Source organism: Acinonyx jubatus, chromosome C2 (assembly GCF_027475565.1).
Source record: "Acinonyx jubatus isolate Ajub_Pintada_27869175 chromosome C2, VMU_Ajub_asm_v1.0, whole genome shotgun sequence".
Classification (NCBI taxonomy): domain Eukaryota; kingdom Metazoa; phylum Chordata; class Mammalia; order Carnivora; family Felidae; genus Acinonyx; species Acinonyx jubatus.
This window is the reverse complement of record NC_069384.1, coordinates 82,611,669-82,635,133: the sequence shown is the minus strand read 5'-3', so window position 1 is coordinate 82,635,133 and position 23,465 is coordinate 82,611,669. Positions and strand designations below refer to the sequence as shown.

The 23,465-nt window shown below is 37.2% G+C and overlaps 1 protein-coding gene across 2 annotated transcripts in view; it reads right to left on the bottom strand.

Moving 5' to 3' along the window:
• Nucleotides 1-23,465, bottom strand: part of MCF2L2 (MCF.2 cell line derived transforming sequence-like 2) — a 263,631-nt gene that overhangs the window by 182,094 nt on the left and 58,072 nt on the right. The window lies entirely within an intron of this gene.

Below are 23,465 nucleotides of genomic sequence, written 5' to 3'. Positions count from 1 at the left end.
AAAATTATCACTGACTTTTCAACAAAAATTACAGAAGCTACAATCCAATGCAATGTTATCTTTAGAGGAGTAACCTGAAAAAAAACGACCCATTTAGCATCCTACACCAACTGAAAATTCATCTTATTTTTTTATTTGTTTGTTTTTTTTTTCATATATATAATTTATTGTCAAGTTAGCTAACAGAGTATACAGTGTTCTGTTGGCTTTGGGAGTAGATTCCCATGATTCATCACTTACATACCATACCCAATGCTGATCCCAACAAGTGCCCTCCTCAATGCCCAGCACCCACTATCCTCTCCCCCCTCTGCCCTTCCCATCAACCCTCAGTTTGTTCTCTGCATTTAAGAATCTCTTATGGTTTGTTTCCCTCTGTTTCTAACTATTTTTTTTCCTTCCCTTTCCCCGTGGTCTTCTGTTAAGTTTTTCAAATTCCATATGTGAATGAGAACATATGATACCTGTATTTCTCTGACTGACTTATTTCATTTAGCATAATACCCTCCAGTTCCATCCACATTGTTGCAAATGGCAAGAGTTCATTCTTTTTCATTGCCAAGTAGTATTCCATTGTGTGTGTGTGTGTGTGTGTGTGTGTGCATATTACACCACATCTTCTTTATCCATTTTTTTCAATATATGAAATTTATTGTCAAATTGGTTTCCATACAACACCCAGTGCTCATCCCAAAAGGTGCCCTCCTCAATACCCATCACCCACCCTCCCCTCCCTCCCACCCCCATCAACCCTCAGTTTGTTCTCAGTTTTTAAGAGTCTCTTATGCTTTGGCTCTCTCCCACTCTAACCTCTTTTTTTTTTCCTTCCCCTCCCCCATGGGTTTCTGTTAAGTTTCTCAGGATCCACATAAGAGTGAAACCATATGGTATCTGTCTTTCTCTGTATGGCTTATTTCACTTAGCATCACATTCTCCAGTTCCATCCACGTTGCTACAAAGGGCCATATTTCGTTCTTTCTCATTGCCATGTAGTACTCCATTGTGTATATAAACCACAATTTCTTTATCCATTCATCAGTTGATGGACATTTAGGCTCTTTCCATAATCTGGCTATTGTTGAGAGTGCTGCTATAAACATTGGGGTACAAGTGCCCCTATGCATCAGTACTCCTGTATCCCTTGGGTAAATTCCTAGCAGTGCTATTGCTGGGTCATAGGGTAGGTCTATTTTTAATTTTTTGAGGAACCTCCACACTGTTTTCCGGAGTGGCTGCACCAATTTGCATTCCCACCAACAGTGCAAGAGGGTTCCTGTTTCTCCACATCCTCGCCAGCATCTATAGTCTCCTGATTTGTTCATTTTGGCGACTCTGACTGGCGTGAGGTGATATCTGAGTGTGGTTTTGATCTGTATTTCCCTGATAAGGAGCGACGTTGAACAGCTTTTCATGTGCCTGTTGGCCATCCAGATGTCTTCTTTAGAGAAGTGTCTATTCATGTTTTCTGCCCATTTCTTCACTGGGTTATTTGTTTTTTGGGTGTGGAGTTTGGTGAGCTCTTTATAGATTTTGGATACTAGCCCTTTGTCCGATATGTCATTTGCAAATATCTTTTCCCATTCCGTTGGTTGCCTTTTAGTTTTGTTGGTTGTTTCCTTTGCTGTGCAGAAGCTTTTTATCTTCATAAGGTCCCAGTAATTCACTTTTGCTTTTAATTCCCTTGCCTTTGGGGATGTGTTGAGTAAGAGATTGCTACGGCTGAGGTCAGAGAGGTCTTTTCCTGCTTTCTCCTCTAGGGTTTTGATGGTTTCCTGTCTCACATTCAGGTCTTTTATCCATTTTGAGTTTATTTTTGTGAATGGTGTGAGAAAGTGGTCTAGTTTCAACTTTCTGCATATTGCTGCCCAGTTCTCCCAGCACCATTTGTTAAAGAGACTGTCTTTTTTCCATTGGATGTTCTTTCCTGCTTTGTCAAAGATGAGTTGGCCATACATTTGTGGGTCTAGTTCTGGGGTTTCTATCCTATTCCATTGGTCTATGTGTCTGTTTTTGTGCCAATACCATGCTGTCTTGATGATGACAGCTTTGTAGTAGAGGCTAAAATCTGGGATTGTGATGCTTCCTGCTTTGGTCTTCTTCTTCAAAATTACTTTGGCTATTCGGGGCCTTTTGTGGTTCCACATGAATTTTAGGATTGCTTGTTCTAGTTTCGAGAAGAATGCTGGTGCAATTTTGATTGGGATTGCTTTGAATGTGTAGATAGCTTTGGGTAGTATTGACATTTTGACAATATTTATTCTTCCAATCCATGAGCAGGGAATGTCTTTCCATTTCTTTACATCTTCTTCAATTACCTTCATAAGCTTTCTATAGTTTTCAGCATACAGATCTTTTACATCTTTGGTTAGATTTATTCCTAGGTAAATCCATTTTTAAAAATGAAGGTGGAATAAGGACATTTCCAAATAACCAAAGCTGAGAGAATTTATTGCCAGTAGACATTCACTTCAAGAAACGGTAAAGGAGGGGCGCCTGGGTGGCTCAGGTCATGATCTCGCGGTCCGTGAGTTCCAGCCCCGCGTTGGGCTCTGTGCTGAGAGCTCAGAGCCTGGAGCCTGCTTCAGATTCTGTGTCTCCCTCTCTCTGACCCTCCCCCATTCATGCTCTGTCTCTCCCTGTCTCAAAAATAAATAACCGTTAAAAAAAAAAAAAAAAAAAGAAACGTTAAAGGATGTTCTCGAGGCTGAATAAAGTTGGAAGCATGAAAGTGGAAGAAAAATAAACAGCCTAAAAAGGAGTTTCAGCTTCTGATTAGTAAGACGTGTATTCTTATTTAAAAAATTTACTAGAGAGTATAATGCTAAGTGAAATAAATCAGTCAGAGAAAGACAAATACCATGACTTCACTCATATGTGGAATTTAAGAAACAAGACAAATGAGCAAAGGAGGAGAAAAAAAGAGAGAGGCAAACCAAGAAACAGATTCTTAACTGTAGAGAACACACTGATGGTTACCAGAGGGGGATGGAGATACAGGAAATAGGTGATGGGGATTAAGAAGGGCACTTGTTGCGATGAGCACAGGATGATGTATGGAAATGTTGAATCACTCTATTGTACACCTGAAACCAATATTACACTGTATGTGAACTTTTCTGGAATTTGAATAAAAACTTAAAAAAAAAAACCTTCATGGAAGCTGGCTGGGCAGAGGTTAGGAGCTATACCACAAATGCTGAGTCCTCTTCAGTTTAGTTACTTTTCTTTATTGCCCAAAACATTGATTGTAACACTGAGGTTTACTGACATTTAATGGGATGCAGTGTGACAATAGATGTCTATAAAGCAGTTGATGCAACAACAACAAACTGGCTAAATTAAAAACTTCTATTTGTCCTTAAAGATGTTAGAGAACTCTGAAGACAAAGAAAACTTCCATAGTGAGCAGATACTAGAAGTGGTTTCATTTGAAGTGGTGGTTGCTTATTTTGATAATAGGCAAATGAACATCCCTGAAAGGAAATAATCCCACACAGTAACCTAAATCTGCAAAAGGAATGAAGAGCATTCTAAACATTACATATGTGGACAAATATTATCAACTATGTTTTTTTATTTTCACTAAAAGACTATTGCCTATTAAAAGTGAAAACAATATTTAAGTATTATTAAATACATTACATATGTAAAAAGTTACATACTGTAACACTAGAGACACCATTGCTTAACATTCAATCTATTGGACTGGATTTTAATCTACTGGAGACTAAATGGAATACTGAAAATATCTGAATAACTCAAAAGAGAGCAGGTGTTGTAGACTAAATGTGTCCTTCCAAAATTCTTATGAAGTTGTAACTCACAATATGACTATAATTAGAGATGGGGCCAGCAAGAAGGTAATAAAGGTTAAATAAGGTCATAAAGGTTGATAGGGTTAGTGCCCTCCTGAGAACCTTGATTTTGGACTTCTAGCCTCCAGAGTTGTGAGAAAACAAATTTTGTTATTTCAGTCATCCAGTCTATGGTAAACTGTTATGGTAGCCAGAGCAGACAAACATAGCGGTAAAGGAGAAATAAAGAACAAGTCACAAATGGTACAAATAGCAAGATGGTGGATTTAAATCCAACCAATCTCAATAATCACATTAGGTGGAAATGGTCTATATTACTCCACTGAAAAGGCATAGAGTGTTAGAATAAAAATACTTGATTAGAAGAGAATGATTATGCTTTAAACATGGGAACAGTCATAGAAAGAAAAAGTATGATAAAAGATGTACCATGCAATTACTAATTATAAGAAAGCCAGTTCAACACAAGGAGTATTAGCAGAGACATGTGATTCACACTGAACATGTGTCAGTTCATCAGGAAGACATAACAATCCTAAAGGTGTACATATACAGTAACATTGCTTCAAAACACATTAATTTGAAATTAATAAAGCTAAAAGAAAAATAGATAAGTTCCATAAAGTTAGAGACTTCTGTCTTAGTAACTAAAAGCCAGCAAGGACACAGACTTGACCTTGAAGAGCTCAACATTCAACAACTGCAGAACACTCATTCTTCTCCAATACACACAGGACATTTATCAAAATACTTCACTATCCTAGGCCATAAAGCAAATTTCAACAAATCTTTAAATGACTGCAGTTGTACAGGGTGTATTTCTGATCACTGTGGAATTAAAATGGAACTCTGTTATTTTTCTGCTTTCTATTTCATTTAGCTTTTTGGTGGGGGAGGGGTTTCTTTCACAATATCCTTCCTTCTCTTTTCTTTGGGTTTAATTGTAATTATTTTTTTTTTAATTTCTCAAGGTGGAAGATCAGACCATTGATTTAAAACCTTCCTCTCTTCTAATAAAAATGTTTATAACTAAAGCTTTATATCACTTACATTTTGATATACTGTTTTGTTATTATTTAGTGATAATGTTTTCTAATTTCCTTTCTGATTTATTCTTTGGTCCACAGATATTTTAGAGAGGGTTGCTCAACTTCCAAATAGTTTGCAATTTTTCTAATCAGTGGTGATAAAAGTGAAAATAGTGGTTTTCTTTTTTATTATTTTATTTTTTTAAATATAATGTATTTTCAAGTTAGCTAATATACATTGTATGCAGTGTGCTCTTGGTTTCAGGCGTAGATTCCCATGATTCATCACTTACATACAACACCCAGTGCTTATACCAACAAGTGCCCTCCTCAATGGCTATCACCCATTTTCCCCTCTCTCCCACCCCTCTCCCCATCAACCCTCAGTTTGTTCTCTGTATTTAAGAGTCTCTTATGGTTTGCCTCCCTCTCTGTTTGAAACTATTTTTCCCCTTCCCTTCCCCCATAACTTCCCCCATAAGTTTCTCAAGTTGCACATATGACTGAAAACATATGATATCTGTCTCTGACTGACCAATTTAACTTAGCATAATACCCTCCATTTCCACCCACGTCGTTGCATATGGCATGATTTCATTCTTTTTCATTGCCAAGTAATATTCCATTGTATACATAAACCACATCTTCTTTATCCATTCATCTGTTGATGAACATTTGGGCTCTTTCCATAATCTGGCTATTGTTGAAAGCACTGCTATAAACATTAGAGTACATATGCCTCTATGAATCAGCACTCCTGTATCCTTTGGATAAATTCCTAGTAGTGCTATTGCTGGGTCATAGGGTAGTTCTATTTTTAATTTTTTGAGGAACTTCCACACTGTTTCCCAGAGCAGCTGCACAAATTTGCAAGAGGGTTCCTGTTTCTCCACACCCTCACCAGCATCTGTTGTTTCCTGAGTTGTTAATTTTAGCCACTCTGACAGATGTGAGGTGGTATCTCAGTGTGGTTTTGATTTGTATTTCCCTGATGATGAGTGATGTTGAGCATCTTTTCATGTGTCTGTTGTCCATCTGGATGTCTTCTTTGGAAAAGTATCTATTCATATCTTCTGCCCATTTTTTCACTGGATTATTTGTTTTTTTGGGTATTGAGTTTGGTAAGTTCTCTATAGATTTTGAATACTAACCCTTTATCTGATATGTCATTCACAAATATCTTCTCCCATTCTGTTGGTTGCCTTTTAGTTTTGTTGATTGTTTCTTTTGCAATTCAGAAGCTTATCTTGATGAAGTCTCAATAGTTCATTTCTGCTTTTATTTCCCTTGCCTTCAGAGACGTGTTGAGTAAGAAGTTGCTATAGCTGAGGTCAAAGAGGTTGCTGTCTATTTTCTCCTCTAGGTTTGTGATGGTTTCCTGTCTCACATTGAGGTCTTTAATCCATTTTTAGTTTATTTTTGTGTATGGGGTAAGAAAGTGGTCCAGTTTCATTCTTCTGCATGCTGCTGTCCAGTTCTCCCAGTACCATTTGCTAAAGAGACTATCTTTTTCCATTGGATACTCTTTCCTGCTTTGTCAAAGGTTAGTTGGCCATACATTTGTGGGTCCAATTCTCAGTTCTCTATTCTATTCCATTGGTCTCTGTGTCTGTTTTTGTGCCAACACCATACTGTCTTGATGATTACAGCTGTGTAGTAGAGGCTAAAGTCCAGGATTGTGATGCCTCCCACTCTGGCTTTCTTTTTCAACATTATTTTGGCTATTCAGGGTCTTTTGTGGTTCCTCACATATTTTAGGATTATTTGTTATTCAGCTACAATTTTAGATTTAGAGTCATTTGTTCTTCTTTCATTATAGTATAAAATGTACTGCAGTATAAGAAGGAAAAGCTGTTCCCTATACATGTGACTCCATGTACAGTATAAACACTGAAGATTTATGTTATAATTGTTTCAACATGGGAGCATGTGGTTACCTAGACAAGGAGAAATGCCTCACAAGACCAGCAACAGGACTGACAATTTCTGTGGTGTTTTCTTTTTTTTTTTTAATTTTTATTTAATTTACATCCAAGTTAGTTAGCATATAGAACAACAATGATTTCAGGAGTCGATTCCTTAATGCTCCTTACCCATTTAGCCCATCCCCTCCTCACAACCCCTCCAGTAACCTTCTGTTTGTTCTCCATGTTTAAGAGTCTCTTATGTTTTGTCCCCCTCCCTGGTTTTAGATTATTTTTCCTTCCCTTCCCTTATGTTCATCTGTTCTGTGTCTTAAAGTCCTCATATAAGTGAAGTCATGATATTTGTCTTTCTCTGACTGACTAATTTCCCTTAGCATAATACCCTCTAGTTCCATCCACATAGTTGCAAATGGCAAGATTTCGTTCTTTTTTGATTGCTGAGTAATACTGCATTGTATATACATACGACATCTTCTTTATCCTTTCATCCATTGATGGACATTTGGGCTCTTTCCATACTTTGGCTATTGTCAATAGTGCTGCTATAAACATTGGGGTGCATGTGTACCTTTGAAACAGCATACCTGTATCCCTTGGATAAACACCTAGTAGTGCAATTGCTACTAGGGTCGTAGGGTAGTTCTAGTTTTTAATTTTTTTGAGGAACCTCCATACTGTTTTCCAGAGTGGCTGCACCAGCTTACATTCCCACCAGCAGTGTAAAAGACATCCTCTTTCCCTGAATCCTTGCCAACATTGTTGTTGCCTGAGTTATTAATGTTAGCCGTTCTGACAGGTGTGATGTGGTATCTCACTGTGGTTTTGATTTGTATTTCCCTGATAATGAGTGACTTTGAGCATCATTTCATGTGTCTGTTGGCCATCTGGATGTCTTCTTCAGAGAAGTGTCTGTTCATGTCTTTAGCCCATTTCTTCACTGGATTATTTGTTTTTTGGGTGCTGAGTTTGATAAGATATTTATAGATTTTGGATAATAACCCTTTATCTGATCTGTCGTTTGCAAATATCGTCTCCCATTCCATTGGTTGCCTTTTAATTTTGCTGCTTGTTTTCCTAGCTGTGCAGAAGTTTTTATCTTCATGAGGTCCCAATAGTTCATTTTTGCTTTTGTTTCTGTTGCCTCTGGAGACGTGTTGAATAAGAAGTTGCTGCAGCCAAGGTCAAAGAGGTTTTTGCCTGCTTTGTCCTTGAGGATTTTGATGGCTTTTTGCCTTGCATTTAGGTCCTTCATCCATTTTAGTTTATTTTTGTGTATGGTGTAAGAAAGTGGTCCACGTTCATTCTTCTACATGTTGCTGTCCAGTTTTCCCAGCACCACTTGCTAAAGAGACTCTCTTTATTCCATTGGATATTGGAATATCCTGCTTTGTCAAAGATTAGTTGGCCATACGTTTGTGGGTCCATTTCTGGGTTCTCTATTCTGTTGCATTGATCCAGGTGTCTGTTTTTGTGCCAGTACCATACTGTCTTGATGATTACAGCTTTGTAATATAGCTTGAAGTCCGGGATTGTGATGCCTCCTGCTTTGGTTTTCTTTTTCAACATTACTTTGGCTATTCAGAGTCTTTTCTGGCTCCATACAAATTTTAGGATTGTTTGTTCTAGCTCTGTGAAGAATTCTGGTGTTATTTTGATAGGGATTGCACTGAATATGTAGATTGCTTTGGGTAGTATTGACATTTTAACAATTTTTGTTCTTCCTATCCAGGAACATGGAATCTTTTTCCATTTTTTTGTGTCTTCTTCAATTTCATTCATAAGCTTTCTATAGTTCTCAGTGTATAGATTTTTCACCTCTTCAGTTAGATTTATTCCTAGGTACTTTATAGTTTTTGGTGCAATTGTAAATGGCATCAATTCCTTGGTTTCTCTTTCTGTTGCTTCATTGTTGGTGTATAGGAATGCAACCGTTTTCTGTGCATTGATTTTATATCCTGCCACTTCACTGAACTCATGGATAAGTTCTAGTAGTTTTTTTCATGGAATCTTTTGAGTTTTCCATATAGAGTATTATGTCATCTGAGAAGAGTGAAAGTTGGACCTCCTCCTGGCTGATTTGGATGCCTTTCATATATTTGTGTTGTCTGATGGCTTAGGCTAAGACTTCCAATACTATGTTGAATAACAGTGGCAAGAGTGGACATTCCTGTCTTGTTCCTGACGTTAGGGGGAAAGCTCTCAGTTTTTCCCCATTGAGGATAATACTAGCGTTGGGTCTTTCATATATGGCTTTTATGATCTCGAGGTATGCTCCTTCTATTCCTACTTTCTTGAGGGTTTTTTATCAAGAAAGGATGCTGTATTTTGTCAAATGCTTTCTCTGCATCTATTGAGAGGATCATGTGGTTCTTGTCCTTTCTTTTATTGATGTGATGAAGCACATCGATTGTTTTGTGGATATTGAACCAGCCCTGCATCCCAGGTATAAATCCCACTTAGTTGTGGAGAATAATTTTTTTAATGTATTGTTGGAGCCGGTTGGCTAATATCTTGTTGAGGATTTTTGCATCCATGTTCACCAGGGAAATTGGTCTACAGTTCTCCTTTTTAGTGGGGTCTCTGTCTGGTTTTGGGATAAAGGTAATGCTGGCTTCATAGAATGAGTTTGGAAGTTTTCCTTCCATTTCTATTTTTTGGAACAGCTTCAAGAGAATAGGTGTTAACTCTTCCTTAAATGTTTGGTAGAATTCTCCTGGAAAGCCATCAGGCCCTGGACCCTTGATTTTTGGGAGATTTTTGATTACTAATTTGATTTCTTTACTGGTTATGGATCTGTTCAACTTTTCTATTTCTTTCTGTTTCAGTTTTGGTAGTTTATATGTTTCTAGGAATTTGTTCATTTCTTCCAGATTGCCCATTTTATTAGTGTATAATTTCTCATAACATTCTCTTTTTATAGTTTTCATTTCTGCTGTGTTGGTTGTGATCTCTCCTCTTTCATTCTTGATTTTATTTATTTGGGTCTTTTTTCTTTTTGATCAAACTGGCTAGTGGTTTATCAATTTTGTTAATCTTTCAAAGAACCAGCTTCTGGTTTCATTGACCTGTTCTACTTTTTGTGTGTGTGTGTGTGTGTGGTTTAGATAGCATTGATTTCTGCTCTAATCTTTATTATTTCCTGTCTTCTGTTGGTTTTGGGTTTTATTTGCTGTTCTTTTTCAGGTCTTTAAGGTATAAGTTTAGGTTGTGTATCTGAGACCTTTCTTCCTCCTAAAGGAAAGCCTGGATTCCTATATACTTCCTTCTTATGACCGCCTTTGCTGAATCCCAGAGGTTTTGGGTTGTGGTGTTATCATTGTCATTGGCTTCCATGTACTTTTTAATTTCCTCTTTAACTTCTTGGTTAGCCCATTCATTCTTTAGGAGGATGTTCTTTAGTCTCCAAGTATTTGTTATCTTTCCAAATTTTTTCTTGTGGTTGATTTTGAATTTCATAGCGTTGTGGTCTGAAAATATGCACGGTATGATCTCGATCTTTTTGTACTTGTTGAGGGCTGATTTGTGTCCCAGTATGTGGTCTATTCTGGAGAGCGTTCCATGTGCTCTTTATATTCCACTGCTTTAGGATGAAATGTTCTGAATATATCTGTTAAGTCCATCTGGTCCAGTGTGTCACTCAAAGCCATTGCTTCCTTGTTGATTTTTTGATTAGATGATCTGTCCATTGTTGTGAGTGGGGTGTTGAAGTCCCCTACTATTATGGTATTATTATCAATGAGTTTCTTTATGTTTGTGATTAATTGATTTATATACTTGGGTGCTGTCACATTTGGCACATAAATGTTTACAATTGTTAGGTCTTCTTGGTGGATAGACCCCTTAATTATGATATAATGCCCTGCTTCATCTCTTGATACAGTCTTTATTTTAAAGTCTAGATTGACTGATATAAGTATTGCTAGTTGGCTTTCTTTTGTCCACCATTAGCTTGAAAAATGGTTCTCCATCCCCTTACTTTCAATTTTTTTTAATGTCTATTTATTTTTGAGACAGAGGGAGACAGAGCCTGAGTGGGGGAGGGGCAAAGAGAGGGAGACACAGAATCTGAAATAGGCTCTAGGCTCTGAGCTGTCAGCACAGAGCCCAATGCAGGGCTCGAACCCACGAACCATGAGATCATGATCTGAGCCGAAGTCGGACACTTAACCGACTGAGCCACCCAGGCGCCCCTCCATTCCCTTACTTTCAATCTGAATGTGTCTTTAGGTGTAAAGTGGGTCTCTTGTAAACAGCATATAGATGGATCTTGTTTTCTTATCCATTCTGTTACCCTATGTCTTTTGATTGGAGCATTTAGTCCATTGACGTGTAGAGTGAATACTGAAAGATTAGTTTATTGCCATTATGTTTCTTGTACAGTTGGAGTTTCTGGTGGTGTTCTCTGGTCCTTTCTAGTCTTTATTGCTTTGGTCTTTTTTTTTTCTGTCTTTTCTCCCCTCAGAGAGTCCCCCTTAAAATTACTTGCGGGGCTGGTTTAGTAGTCATGAACTCCTTTAACTTGTGTTTATCTTTAACTTTTTTTTTTATCTCTCCTTCTACTTTGAATGACAGCCTTGCTGGATAAAGAATTCTTGGCTGCATATTTTTCTGATTCAGCACATTGAATATATCCCGCCACTCCTTTCTGGCCTGCCAAGTTTCTGTGCATAGGTCTGCTGCAAACCTGATTTGCCTTCCCTTGTAGGTTAAGGACTTTTTTCCCTTACTGCTTTCATGACTCTTTCCTTGCCTAAGTATTTTGTGAATTTGACTGTGATATGCCTTGTTGATGGTCAATTTTTATTGAATCTTATGGGAGTCCTCTGTGCTTCCTGGATTTTGATGTCTGTGTCTTTACCCAGGTTAGGAAAGTTTTCCACTATGATTTGCTCACATAACCCTTCTACCCCTTTTTCTCTGTCTTCATCTTCTGGGACCCCTATGTTTCTGATGTTGTTCCTTGTTAATGAGTCACTGATTTCTCTTATTCTTAAATTGTGCTCTATATCACTGATTCGCTGCTCTGCCCCATCCATCCTGCCACCAGGGCAACAATTCAAGATTGCAGCTCAGTTATTGCATTTTTTATTTCATCCTGACTAACTTTTACTTCCTTTATCACCAGAGAGAGGTATTCTATTCTATTTTCGGCCCCAGCTAGTATTATTATTCTTGTGACTCTAATTCTGGTTCAGACATCTTGCTTGTATCTGTGTTGATTAAGTCCCTGGCTATTGTTTCTTCCTGCTCTTTCTTTTGGGGAGAATTCCTTCATTTCATCATTTTGAAAGAAGAAAAGGAATTAATAAGGTAAAAAACAACTAAAATTAAAATATTAAAAACAACACACACACACAAAATCAAATAAATGATACTAGATCCTAGGTGTGTTTTGATCTAGTTGTTGAAAGGAGCTTGACTGATCAGAGGGAAAAGGGGGAAAAAAGGAAAACGTTTGAAAATTTGAGAAAATGAATACAATAAAATAGAATAAATTGAAATGACTGAAGTAAAATAGAACTGGAAAAATTTACAAAAAAGTAAAAAAATTAGTAGAAAAAATAAAGAAAAATATTTTTAATAAAAATTGAAAAAAAAATAATTTTTTCTCTTTCTGTATTCAAGTAAAAGAAAAAAAAGACAAAAGAAAATTGAATAGATGGACCAGCAAAAATAGTGGTTTTCTTGAGGGAGGGGGTAAAGAAGCGAGCAGGTAAGGCTACAGATACTGATGGGAAAGAAGCAGAAAGGAACATTGACAGGTTAAAGGTTTTTGCTGGTTGTTACATGGTGTACAACCCTGATTTTGGTGGTTGTTACATGGTGTGTAACCACGCGAATATTCATTCGTCTATACAGTTGAGAATTATATATTTTACTACATGTAAATTATAACTCAGTTTAAAAAAAAAAGAAACAAGGAATTAAATGGATTCAAGTTGTGAGAAAGGAAAAATATTATAAAATCTAAGAACAAAATCCATACTTATCACGTGCCCAACATGTGTCCAGCACTGATCAAAGGGGACACAAGAATGACCAAAACTGTTCTAGAGTACAGCAAAAAACAAACAAAAACAAAAACAAAAACAAAAAACCTGAGATTGATAACAAAAATAGGGGCACTGAGTGGCTCAGTCGGTTAAGCATCTGACTTGCTTTCAGCTCAGGTCATGATCTCACAGTTCGTTAGTTCGAGCCCTGCATCAGGCTCTGCATTGATGGCGTGGAGCCTGCTTGGGATTCTCTCTCTCTCCCTCTCTCTCTCTCTCTCTCTCTGCCCCTTCAGTGCTCTCTCTCTCTCAAAATAGATAAAAAAACCAAAAATAATAATTTAGATAATGATAGCCACTGTATATTGAGCTCCTATTATTTGTGAAGCACACTTATTTTTTATTTCACTTAATCTTATGCAGTAAATATTGCTATCTCCGTTTTACAGAAGATGAAACAAAGGCTGATAGAAATAAAATAACTTGCCTGATATCACACTAGCAAAACTGTATTTCAAACTCAGAGCTCTCTGATACCAATATTCATGTTCTTAACCTCATCCCACTGCTCCCCTTCAATTTTTTCTCATAGATGATCTGCTTACATTCTTATGGCAGTTTTATTTTGTGTATTTTGCTGTGGCTAGTGTTTTTCTTTTCTTTAAACCAAATAGTCATTGAGTAATAATGTTCTATGGGAACATCTAGGGCTCATAAGCCAGGTGGAGTTGGGAAAGGCTCAGCAAATACATACAGCACATAAACACAGACTGTCCTTTGATCTATGAAATAAGCAGCTGATACCTGTGTGGCCTCCCCATCCAAACTGACAGCAAATGCCCCCACAACAAGGTTCTTCTTAGCTCCATGCAGATCAAGTGCCAGGGCCAGAGCATCTGATTAAACAGGGTGGGATCTCCTGGGAAAATACCTGTGTACATAATGGGCTGTGTCTCCAGACACAACTGTGTACAGACCTCAGTTCAGAAAGAAGAAATAATAAATCATGACAATGATTTTGAGTACAGTCCGCCCATATGATAAATATGCTAAACAACATTCAATTATATTAACTACTGTGGGATTGTTTGGTTTTGTTTTTCCACCCTATCTGATTCAACAAAAGCACCAAAACCTCAACTTAAACCAAATGCACAGGAAATGGAGTTTCTGGACAGTGTATTTCTTTAAGTAACACTTAGCTGTTTTGATCCCCATTGTTCTATTTAACACTAAGGTCCTATGATGTGCTAGACACCTGCATAAATGCTACAATATAATCCTCACAACCAGGTTGGTAATAATAGCTTCATGTTAAAGACGAAGAAATTAATCCTCAGAGATGTTTAAAAAAATAGTAATTACTTGCCCAAAGTCACACACCATGTACACAGCCAAGATTCAAAGTCTTCAGACTCTGAAACCAATGCTCATGCCACAAAATTCATCCTCTCTTGGTATGGAAATATTTTAACACTATATTTCTTCATTTTCCAATATTAGTAACTCCTCTGTAACAAATATAACTGAACTGAATTTTTAATGAGTGAAACCTGACATTTTAAACATGACTAAATATAAATATATAAGTTTAAGAGATTAGGATAAATGTGGTCTGATCCCAAAATACTGAAGCAGTTTTGTGGTGAATGTGGTATTTATTTCCCTAATTAAGCTCTGGTGTTAATATATTTTCTTATGATTTGCCTTTTTCAGTAAGCTAGGTATAAAAAATTTTTTGGTTAACTGAAATTTTACCACATTGCCATAAAAACTGAGTGAAATATAGGGTAACCAACTATCCCAGTGTCCTGAATAGCTTCCTGGGAACCAGGATTTCAGTGCTAAAACACAGACAGTCTCAGAAAAACCAAGATACCTTGGTAACCCTAACTCAAATGCCTAATTCCAAGCATATGACTTCCCATTGGCATACTGCCCATGGGACTTCTTACTGGAGAAAATCAAACTTCTTTTTAGGACCATTTATGCTTGTTGGCAGTTACCCTGTGATTTTAAGTAGTTTTAGAAATTCTCTTTTGAATGGAAGTCCTCAAAGTTGTTCCTGAATGGAGTTAGAATAATTAACCTATTTTTTGAAAAGTATTATTCTAATTCAGAAGTAAAGGATTCATAATGCATTCAGCCTTACAACATTCTCTTGGCATCTATATCTGTAAAATGGCAGGCTGGCACAAGTTCATCTCAAGTATTTCTTCCAACTCTAACATTCTATGACTCTAATTCTGTATACAGTAAAACCTTGCATTGCAAGTAACTTGTTCTGCAAGTGTTCCGCAAGATGAACAAACATTTCTAATAAGTTTTAAATTGATAAATGAGCAATGTCTTGCAATTCAAGTAGTATGTGATGCCAAATGTCACATGATCACAACTGAGCCAATGGTACTTCTCTCTCTCTCTCTCTCTCTCTCTCTCTCTCTCTCTCTCCTTCTCTCTCGCTGTGGGATTGTGGGTGATCATCTTCCATGCTTGAATGGTCCGTCTCAGGCCATGGTGTTTGGCAGAAATCAGTGATTTTTCAGAACACTCAAAGCTGCCGACAACTGGCACTAGTGTTATTTTTGTCATTTCAAAGCACCAATGGACAGTCCTTTGCTTTCCCATACAAGAATAAGCTTAGGAATGCTTTGCTTCATTCTAGGTTAGGCTGTCTGAAGATATAGACCATTTCCTCTGTTGCCTCATTGCCAGTCACATTGAATACTATATATGACAAGAGTTTATTAATACTGTCCTATAGTCAACATCCATTAGTGATAGTGAAAGTCATCCTACACAATAACCCTCGTCTCTCTTGTCTCCCTCACACCAGCCATGAAGGTTTTCAAAAGTAAATGCAGGTTAATTTGTTTACTTTCTTTATATTTTGTATTTTCTTTATTATTTTGTGTTATACTATTGCAATCATTTTTATACGAATATTTTTGGGTTGTAGAATGAATCATCTGAGTTTCCATTATTTCTTGTGGGGAAATTTGCTTTGATATACAAGTGCTTTGGATTACAAGCATGTTTCTGGAACAAATTATGCTTGCAAACCAAGGTTTTACTGTAATAACTTCAAGTCCTTGGGTCCATGGATGTACAAATTCAGTGGATAATTTTTAGAGTTTGGAAAAGATTATGAGGTAATCTCAAATTAAGGATGGAACACATAGGGGACAATTTATTTTGATCTTTTGAATATATCAAATTCTTCATTATATCTTCCCTTTCTCCTCAAACCTAGAACCTCAACTTTTGTCATCTTTTATGTATTCTTTGATGTCTCCTCAAGAGTAGAAAGTGGCTTCCCATTTTCTCTGTAGGAAAAAACTAAGGTCTTTATTTAAAATTGGGGTGCGTGGGTGGCTCAGTTGGTTAAGTGTCTGACTTTGGCTCAGGTCATGACCTCACTGTTCATAAATTCAAACCCCACATTGGGCTCACTGCTGTCAGCATAGAGCCCACTTCAGATCTTCTGTCATCCTCTCTCTCTGTCCCTCTCCTGCTTACAATCTCTCAAAGAAAAATGAATAAATATTTATTTAAAAATATAAAAAATAAAATTAAAAAATAATTAAAATGGACTAGAGACTTCTGGGAAAGATGGTAGAATAGGAGGACCCTAAGCTCACTGTGTCCCACAGATACAACTAGACAACACCCACATCAGTGTAAATAACCCAGAAAACAACCCAAAGTCTGGCAAAACAAACTCCACAGCTAAATGTAGAGAAGAAGCCACACTGAAGAGGGTAAGAAAGATGGAGACACTGTTGGAAGCTGAACAGACCCCTCAGGACTGTCCACAGGAGGGAGGTTCACCTAGGGTACAGAGAGGGAAGAGGATCAGACCCTCACACCAGGCACCCAAGGCATGGGAAGCCCACATAGAAAAGATGAATCCCCATAATACTTGGCTTTGAAAAGCAGAGGGACATAATTTCACTAGTTCTTATAATCAATGGGGCTTAAGAGTTGGAACTTTAAAAATCAGAAGGCTCAACTCTGGGAGAACAGAGAGAGCAATAAGAAACTGAGTCCACATTCTTAAAGAGACAGCACAACAAACAGCCCCACTGAGATGCAGCATAGAAAAATGCCTGGAGTATACAGGAAGGAGATCTATTTACTAATCTCAGAGTATGTGCTGGAGGAGTAGGGGTCATTGAGAGACCTCTCTCAAGAACAAAAGAGCTGATGGGCATCCTTTCCCTCCCTGCCAACCTAGATACAGAGACACTTGCCGTAAAGAGTGCAGCATCAACACTGTCTACCTAGCTCACTAACAATACACCCCTGCCTCCACACACTTGTGTAGACACACCCCCTCCAACCCAGCCTCCAAAGCAGACCTATGGACTTTGTTGGCACCATGCCCACACACTCTCCAGAGGACTACCCCCCTCCACTCATGTGACAGGTGATTTCTAAAGCGCTCGAGGTCCCCTCCCACAGCAGACCTACGCAAACCTTGCTAATATCACACACTCCAACTTGGTGTTCTCCTGTGGACCTGTGCCCTCCAATACACCCTTGGCCAGAGCCCATCCAAAGTGGTGCCACAAGCCTGGAAGTTTGCAAGCAGTCCCAACAGAGACCAGCACTACTCCAAAGTGATTCCTGCCCTGAAGAGAGGGGAAGATAACCATACACACAAGTCAGATTGCAGGTTTAGCAGTGGGCTGGGGGCAGACATCTGATCTTACTATAAGCCCTGCCCACTAATGAAAGCTTCTCAGTAAACAACATAGGAAAAGTACCCTGCAGTTCCATGCCACCACATCTCTGTGCAAACACCTGGTCTGACTCAACTCAAGCCCAAGATGGTCCCAGACTGGCCCACTAACAACACAGAGAACAAACCCTGCCCACAACAGGCCAAGACAGCCTTTGTGGGCAACTGGACCAAAGGTAAAAGTGACTCATTCTTAACAGTAGGGTGCACACAACACACATAGAAGATATCCTTGAAGCACCAGGTTCTGATGAATAGGGGACATTACACTGCAAAGCATTACAGGAATTCTTCTTCATAAGGCCACTACTTTCAAGAGCAGGAGACATAGCTGACTTTCCTAACACATAGAAGCAGAGTCTGACAAAATGAGGAGACAAAGGAATATGTCCTAAATGAAAGAATAGAAGAAAATCACATCAAGAGAGCTAAATGAAACAGAGATACATAACATGTGTAATAGAGAATTTAAATGGAGGCCATAAATCTACTCACTGGACTTGAGAAAAGAGTGGAAGATCTCAGTGAGACCTTAACAAAGAGACAGAAAACATAAAAAAGAACTAATCAGAGATGAAAAACTCAATAATTGAAATTAAAAATACACTAGATGGAATAAATAGTAGAGTAGAGGAAGCAGAAGAATGGATCAGCCACCTGGAGAACAGAATAATGAAAAGCAATCAAGCTGGACAGGAGAGAGAAAAAAATTAAAAATGAAAACAGACCTAAGGAACTCAGTGCCATTATCAACTGTAATAACATTCACACTGTAGGGACCTGAGAAGAGGAGAGAGAAAAGGGGACAGAAAATGTATTTGAAGAAATAATATCTGAAACCTTCCCAAATCTGGACAAGGAAACAGAAACCCAGATCTAAGAGGCACAGAGAGCCCCCAACAAAATCAATTCAAGGAGATCCATACCAAGACACACAGTAATTAAAATGGAAAAACATAGTGATCAAGAGAGAATTTTAAGAGCAGCAAGAGAAAAGGAAATAGAAAACAAGGAAAGAAAAGAAAACAAGGCTATCAGCTGATTTTTCAGCAGAAACTTTGCAGGCCAGAAGGGAATAGCAGACTGTATTCAAAGTGCTGAAAGAAAAACACCTGCAGCCAAAAATATTTTATCTGGCAAGGTTATCATTCAAAATAGGAGGAAAGATAAAGAGTTTCCCAGACAAACAAAAATTAAAGGAATTCATCACCACTAAGCAAGCCCTATAAAAAAGGTTAAAGGGGATGCTTTGAATGGAAAGGGAAGATCACATGTAGGAGTAAGAAAAGTAGGAAGCACAAAAGCAGTAAAATTAAATATATCTATAAAATATATAAAATTTATAAAATAAATCAGTCAAGGGATTCACAAAATAAAAGGATATAAAGTATGACACCTTTTACCTAAAACATGGGGGAGGGAAGGGGAGGAGTAAAGAATGGGTTCAAATTTAAGTGACCATCAACTTAATATAGACTGTTAAATGCAGAAGATGTTATAAACAAACCTAATGGTAACCACAAATCAAAAACCAGCAATAGATAAGTGAAAAATAAAAAGAAAGGAATCCAGGTATATCACTAAAGAAAACCAGGAAAGTGTGAGGAAAAACACCAAGAGAAGAAAAAGGAACAGAGAAGGACTACAAAAACAACCATAAACAAGTAAAAAAAAAATGGCAATAAGTACATACCTATCAATAATTATTTTGAATGTAAATGGACTAAATACTCCAATCAAAAGACACAGTGTGACTGAATGGATAAAAAAGCAAGACTCATCTATATGCTGCCTACAAGAAACACATTTCAGACCTAAAGACACATGTAGATTAAAAGTGAAGAAATGGAAAGGCATTTATCATGCAAATAGAAGTGAAAAGAAAGTTGGGGTACAAATACTTACATCAGACAAAATAGACTTTAAAACAAAGACTGTCACAAGAGACAAAGAAGGACACTATATAATTATAAAGTAAACAATCCAACAAGAAGAAACAACTATTGTAAATTTACACACTCCACATGGGAACACCTAAATACATAAAGCAGCTAATAACAAACATGAAGAAAGTAATTAATATGAATACAATAATAGTAGGAGTCGTTTAATCACCCCACTTACATCAATGGATATATCGTCCATACAAAAAATCAACAAGGGAACAGTGGCTTTGAATGATGCATTGGACCAGATGAACCTAACAGATAAATTCAGGATCTTCCATACTAAAACAGCTGAATACACGTTCTTGTCAATTGCACATGGAACATTCTCTAAAATAGATCACATAGAGAGACAAAGCATAAGAGACTCTTAAAAACTAAGAACAAACTGAGGGTTGATGGGGGGTGGGAGGGAGGGATGGGTGTTGAGGAAGGCATCTTTTGGGATAAGCACTGGGTGTTGTATGGAAACCAATTTGACAATAAATTTCATATATTAAAAAAATAATAATAAAAAAATAAAAAATAAAATAAAATAAAATAGATCACATATTAGGCCACAAATAAATTTCAACAAATTAAAAAAATTGAAGTCAATACCATTCATGTTTTCTGACCATATGCTATGAAAGTAAAAATCAACCACAAGAAAGGATCTGAAAATAATTCAAATACAGGGAGGTCAAATAATATGCTACTAAAAAATGAATGTGTCAACCAAGAAATCAAAGAAGAAATTGAAAAACACATGAAGACAATTGAAAATAAAAATACAATGGTCCAAAATCTTTGGGATACAACAAAAATGATTCTAAAAAGAAAGTTTATAGCAATCCAGGCCTACCTCAAACAAGAGAAAAATCTCAGATAAACAACATAACCTTTCACCTAAAGAAGCTAGAAAAAGAACAAACAAAGCCCAAAACCAGTAGAAGAAAGAAAATAATAAAGATTAGAACAGAAATAAATGAAACAAATACATCACATCAATAGGAGAAAATGTTAGAACCATACGATCATTCCAATAGATGCAGAAAAAGCATTTGACAAAGTACAACACACATTCATGATAAAAACTCTCAACAAAGTAGGTTTAGAGGGAACATATCTCAACATAATAAAGGCCATATATGAAAAGCCCACAGTTAACATCATACTCAATGGGGAAAAACTGGCAGCCTTTCCTCTTCCATCAGGAACAAGACAAAGATGTCCACTCTCACCACTTTTATTCAATATAGTACTAGAAGTCCTAGCCACAGCAATCAGACAAGAAAATGAAATAAAAGGCATCCAAATTGCTAAGGAAAAAGTAAAACTTCCACTATTTGCAGATGACATGATACTATATAGAGAAAACTCTAAAATCGCCACCAAAAAACCACTAGAACTGATAAATGAATTCAATATGGCCATAGGATTACAAAATCAATATAAAAAAATTTATTGCAGTTCTATATACTAATAATGAAGTAGCATAAAGAGAAATTAAGAAAACAATCCCATTTATAATTACACCAAAAATAATAAAGTACTAGAAATAAACTTAACCAAGGAGGTAAAAGACGTATACCCTAAAAACTGTAAAACACTGATGAAAGAAACTAAAGGTGACATGAACAAATTGAAAGATATTCCATGCTCATGGACTGGAAGAATGAATATTTTTAAATTGTCTATACTACACAAAGCAATCTACACATTTAATGCAATCCCTATCAAAATACCAACAGCATTTTTCACAGAACTAGAATAATACTAAAATTCATATGGAACCACAAAATCCCCTAGACAGCCAAAGCAGTCTTGAAAAAGAAGAACAAAATTTGTGGTATCACAATCCCCAATTTCAAGATATACCAAAAAGCTATCATAATCAAAAGTATGGTACTGGCACAAAAATAGACACATAAATCAATGGAACAGAAGAGAAAACCCAGACATAAACCCACAACTATATGGTCAATTAATCTTTGACAAAGCAGGAAAGAATATCCAGTGGGAAAAGGGCAGTCTCTTCAACAAATGGTGCTGGGAAAACTGGACAGCATCATGCAAAAGAAAGAAACTGGACCATTTTCTTACACCATACACAAAAATAAACTCAAAATGGATTAAGGACCTAAATGGGAGACATGAAACCATAAAAATCCTAGAAGAGAGCCCAGGCAGTAACTTTTCTGACATTAGATATAGCAACATTTTTGTAGATAGGTCTCCTGAGGCAAGGGGAAAAAAAACAATATTAAACTATTGGAGGCCACATCAAAATGAAAAGTTTCTGCACAGTGAAAGAAACAATCAATGGAACTAAAATACAGCTAAATGAATGGTTCAAGATATTTGTAAATGGCATTTCTAATAAAGAGTTAGAATCCAAAATATATAAAGAACTTCTACAACTCAATACACAAAACCCCAAATAATCCAATTTATTTTATTTTTTTTAATATGAAATTTATTGTCAAATTGGTTTCCATACAATGCCCAGTGCTCATCCCAACAGGAGCCCTCCTCAATACTCATCACCCACCCACCCCCCACCCCCCATCAACCCTCAGTTTGTTCCCAGTTTTCAAGAGTCTCTTATGCTTTGGCTCCCTCCCTCTCTAACCATTTTTTTTCTTCCCCTCCCCCATGGTCTTCTGTTAAGTTTCTCAGGATCCATATAAGAGTGAAAACATATAGTATCTGTCTTTCTCTGCCTGACTTATTTCACTTAGCATAACACTCTCCAGTTCCATCCACATTGCTACAAAAGGCCATATTTCATTCTTTCTCATTGCCAAGTAGTATTTCATTGTGTATATAAACCACAATTTCTTTATCCATTCATCAGTTGATGGACATTTAGGCTCTTTCCATAATCTGGCTATTGTTGAGAGTGCTGCTATAAACATTGGGGTACAAGTGCCCCTATGCATCAGCACTCCTGTATCCCTTGGGTAAATTCCTAGCAGTGCTATTGCTGGGTCATAGGGTAGGTCTATTTTTAATTTTTTGAGGAACCTCCACACTGTTTTCCAGAGTGGCTGCACCAATTTGCATTCCCACCAACAGTGCAAGAGGGTTCCCATTTCTCCACATTTTCGCCAGCATCTATAGTCTCCTGATTTGTTCATTTTAGCCACTCTGACTGGCATGAGGTGGTATCTGAGTGTGGTTTTGATTTGTATTTCCCTGATGAGGAGCAATGTTGAACATCTTTTCATATGCCTGTGGCCATCTGGATGTCTTCTTTAGAGAAGAGTCCATTCATGTTTTCTGCCCATTTCTTCACTGGATTATTTGTTTTTCAGGTGTGAAGTTTGGTGAGCTCTTTATAGATTTTGGATACTAGCCCTTTGTCTGGTATGTCATTTGCAAATATCTTTTCCCATTCCGTTGGTTGCCTTTTAGTTTTGTTGGTTGTTTCCTTTGCTGTGCAGAAGCTTTTATCTTCATAAGGTCCCAGTAATTCACTTTTGCTTTTAATTCCCTTGCCTTTGGGGATGTGTTGAGTAAGAGATTGCTACGGCTGAGGTCAGAGAGGTCTTTTCCTGCTTTCTCCTCTAGGGTTTTGATGGTTTCCTGTCTCACATTCAGGTCTTTTATCCATTTTGAGTTTATTTTTGTGAATGGTGTGAGAAAGTGGTCTAGTTTCAACTTTCTGCATGTTGCTGTCCAGTTCTCCCAGCACCATTTGTTAAAGAGACTGTCTTTTTTCCATTGGATGTTCTTTCCTGCTTTGTCAAAGATGAGTTGGCCATACATTTGTGGGTCTAGTTCTGGGGTTTCTATCCTATTCCATTGGTCTATGTGTCTGTTTTTGTGCCAGTACCATGCTGTCTTGATGATGACAGCTTTGTAGTAGAGGCTACATGATCACAAAAATTGATCATGATATGGACCACAAAAAAAAAAAACCTAAAAATTTAAAAACCTTCTATTAAACAACTCTTTAGTAGGAGGGAATATAAAATACAGTTACAGAATTTCTAAAATATAGTGATAATAAAAATACTACATATCAGA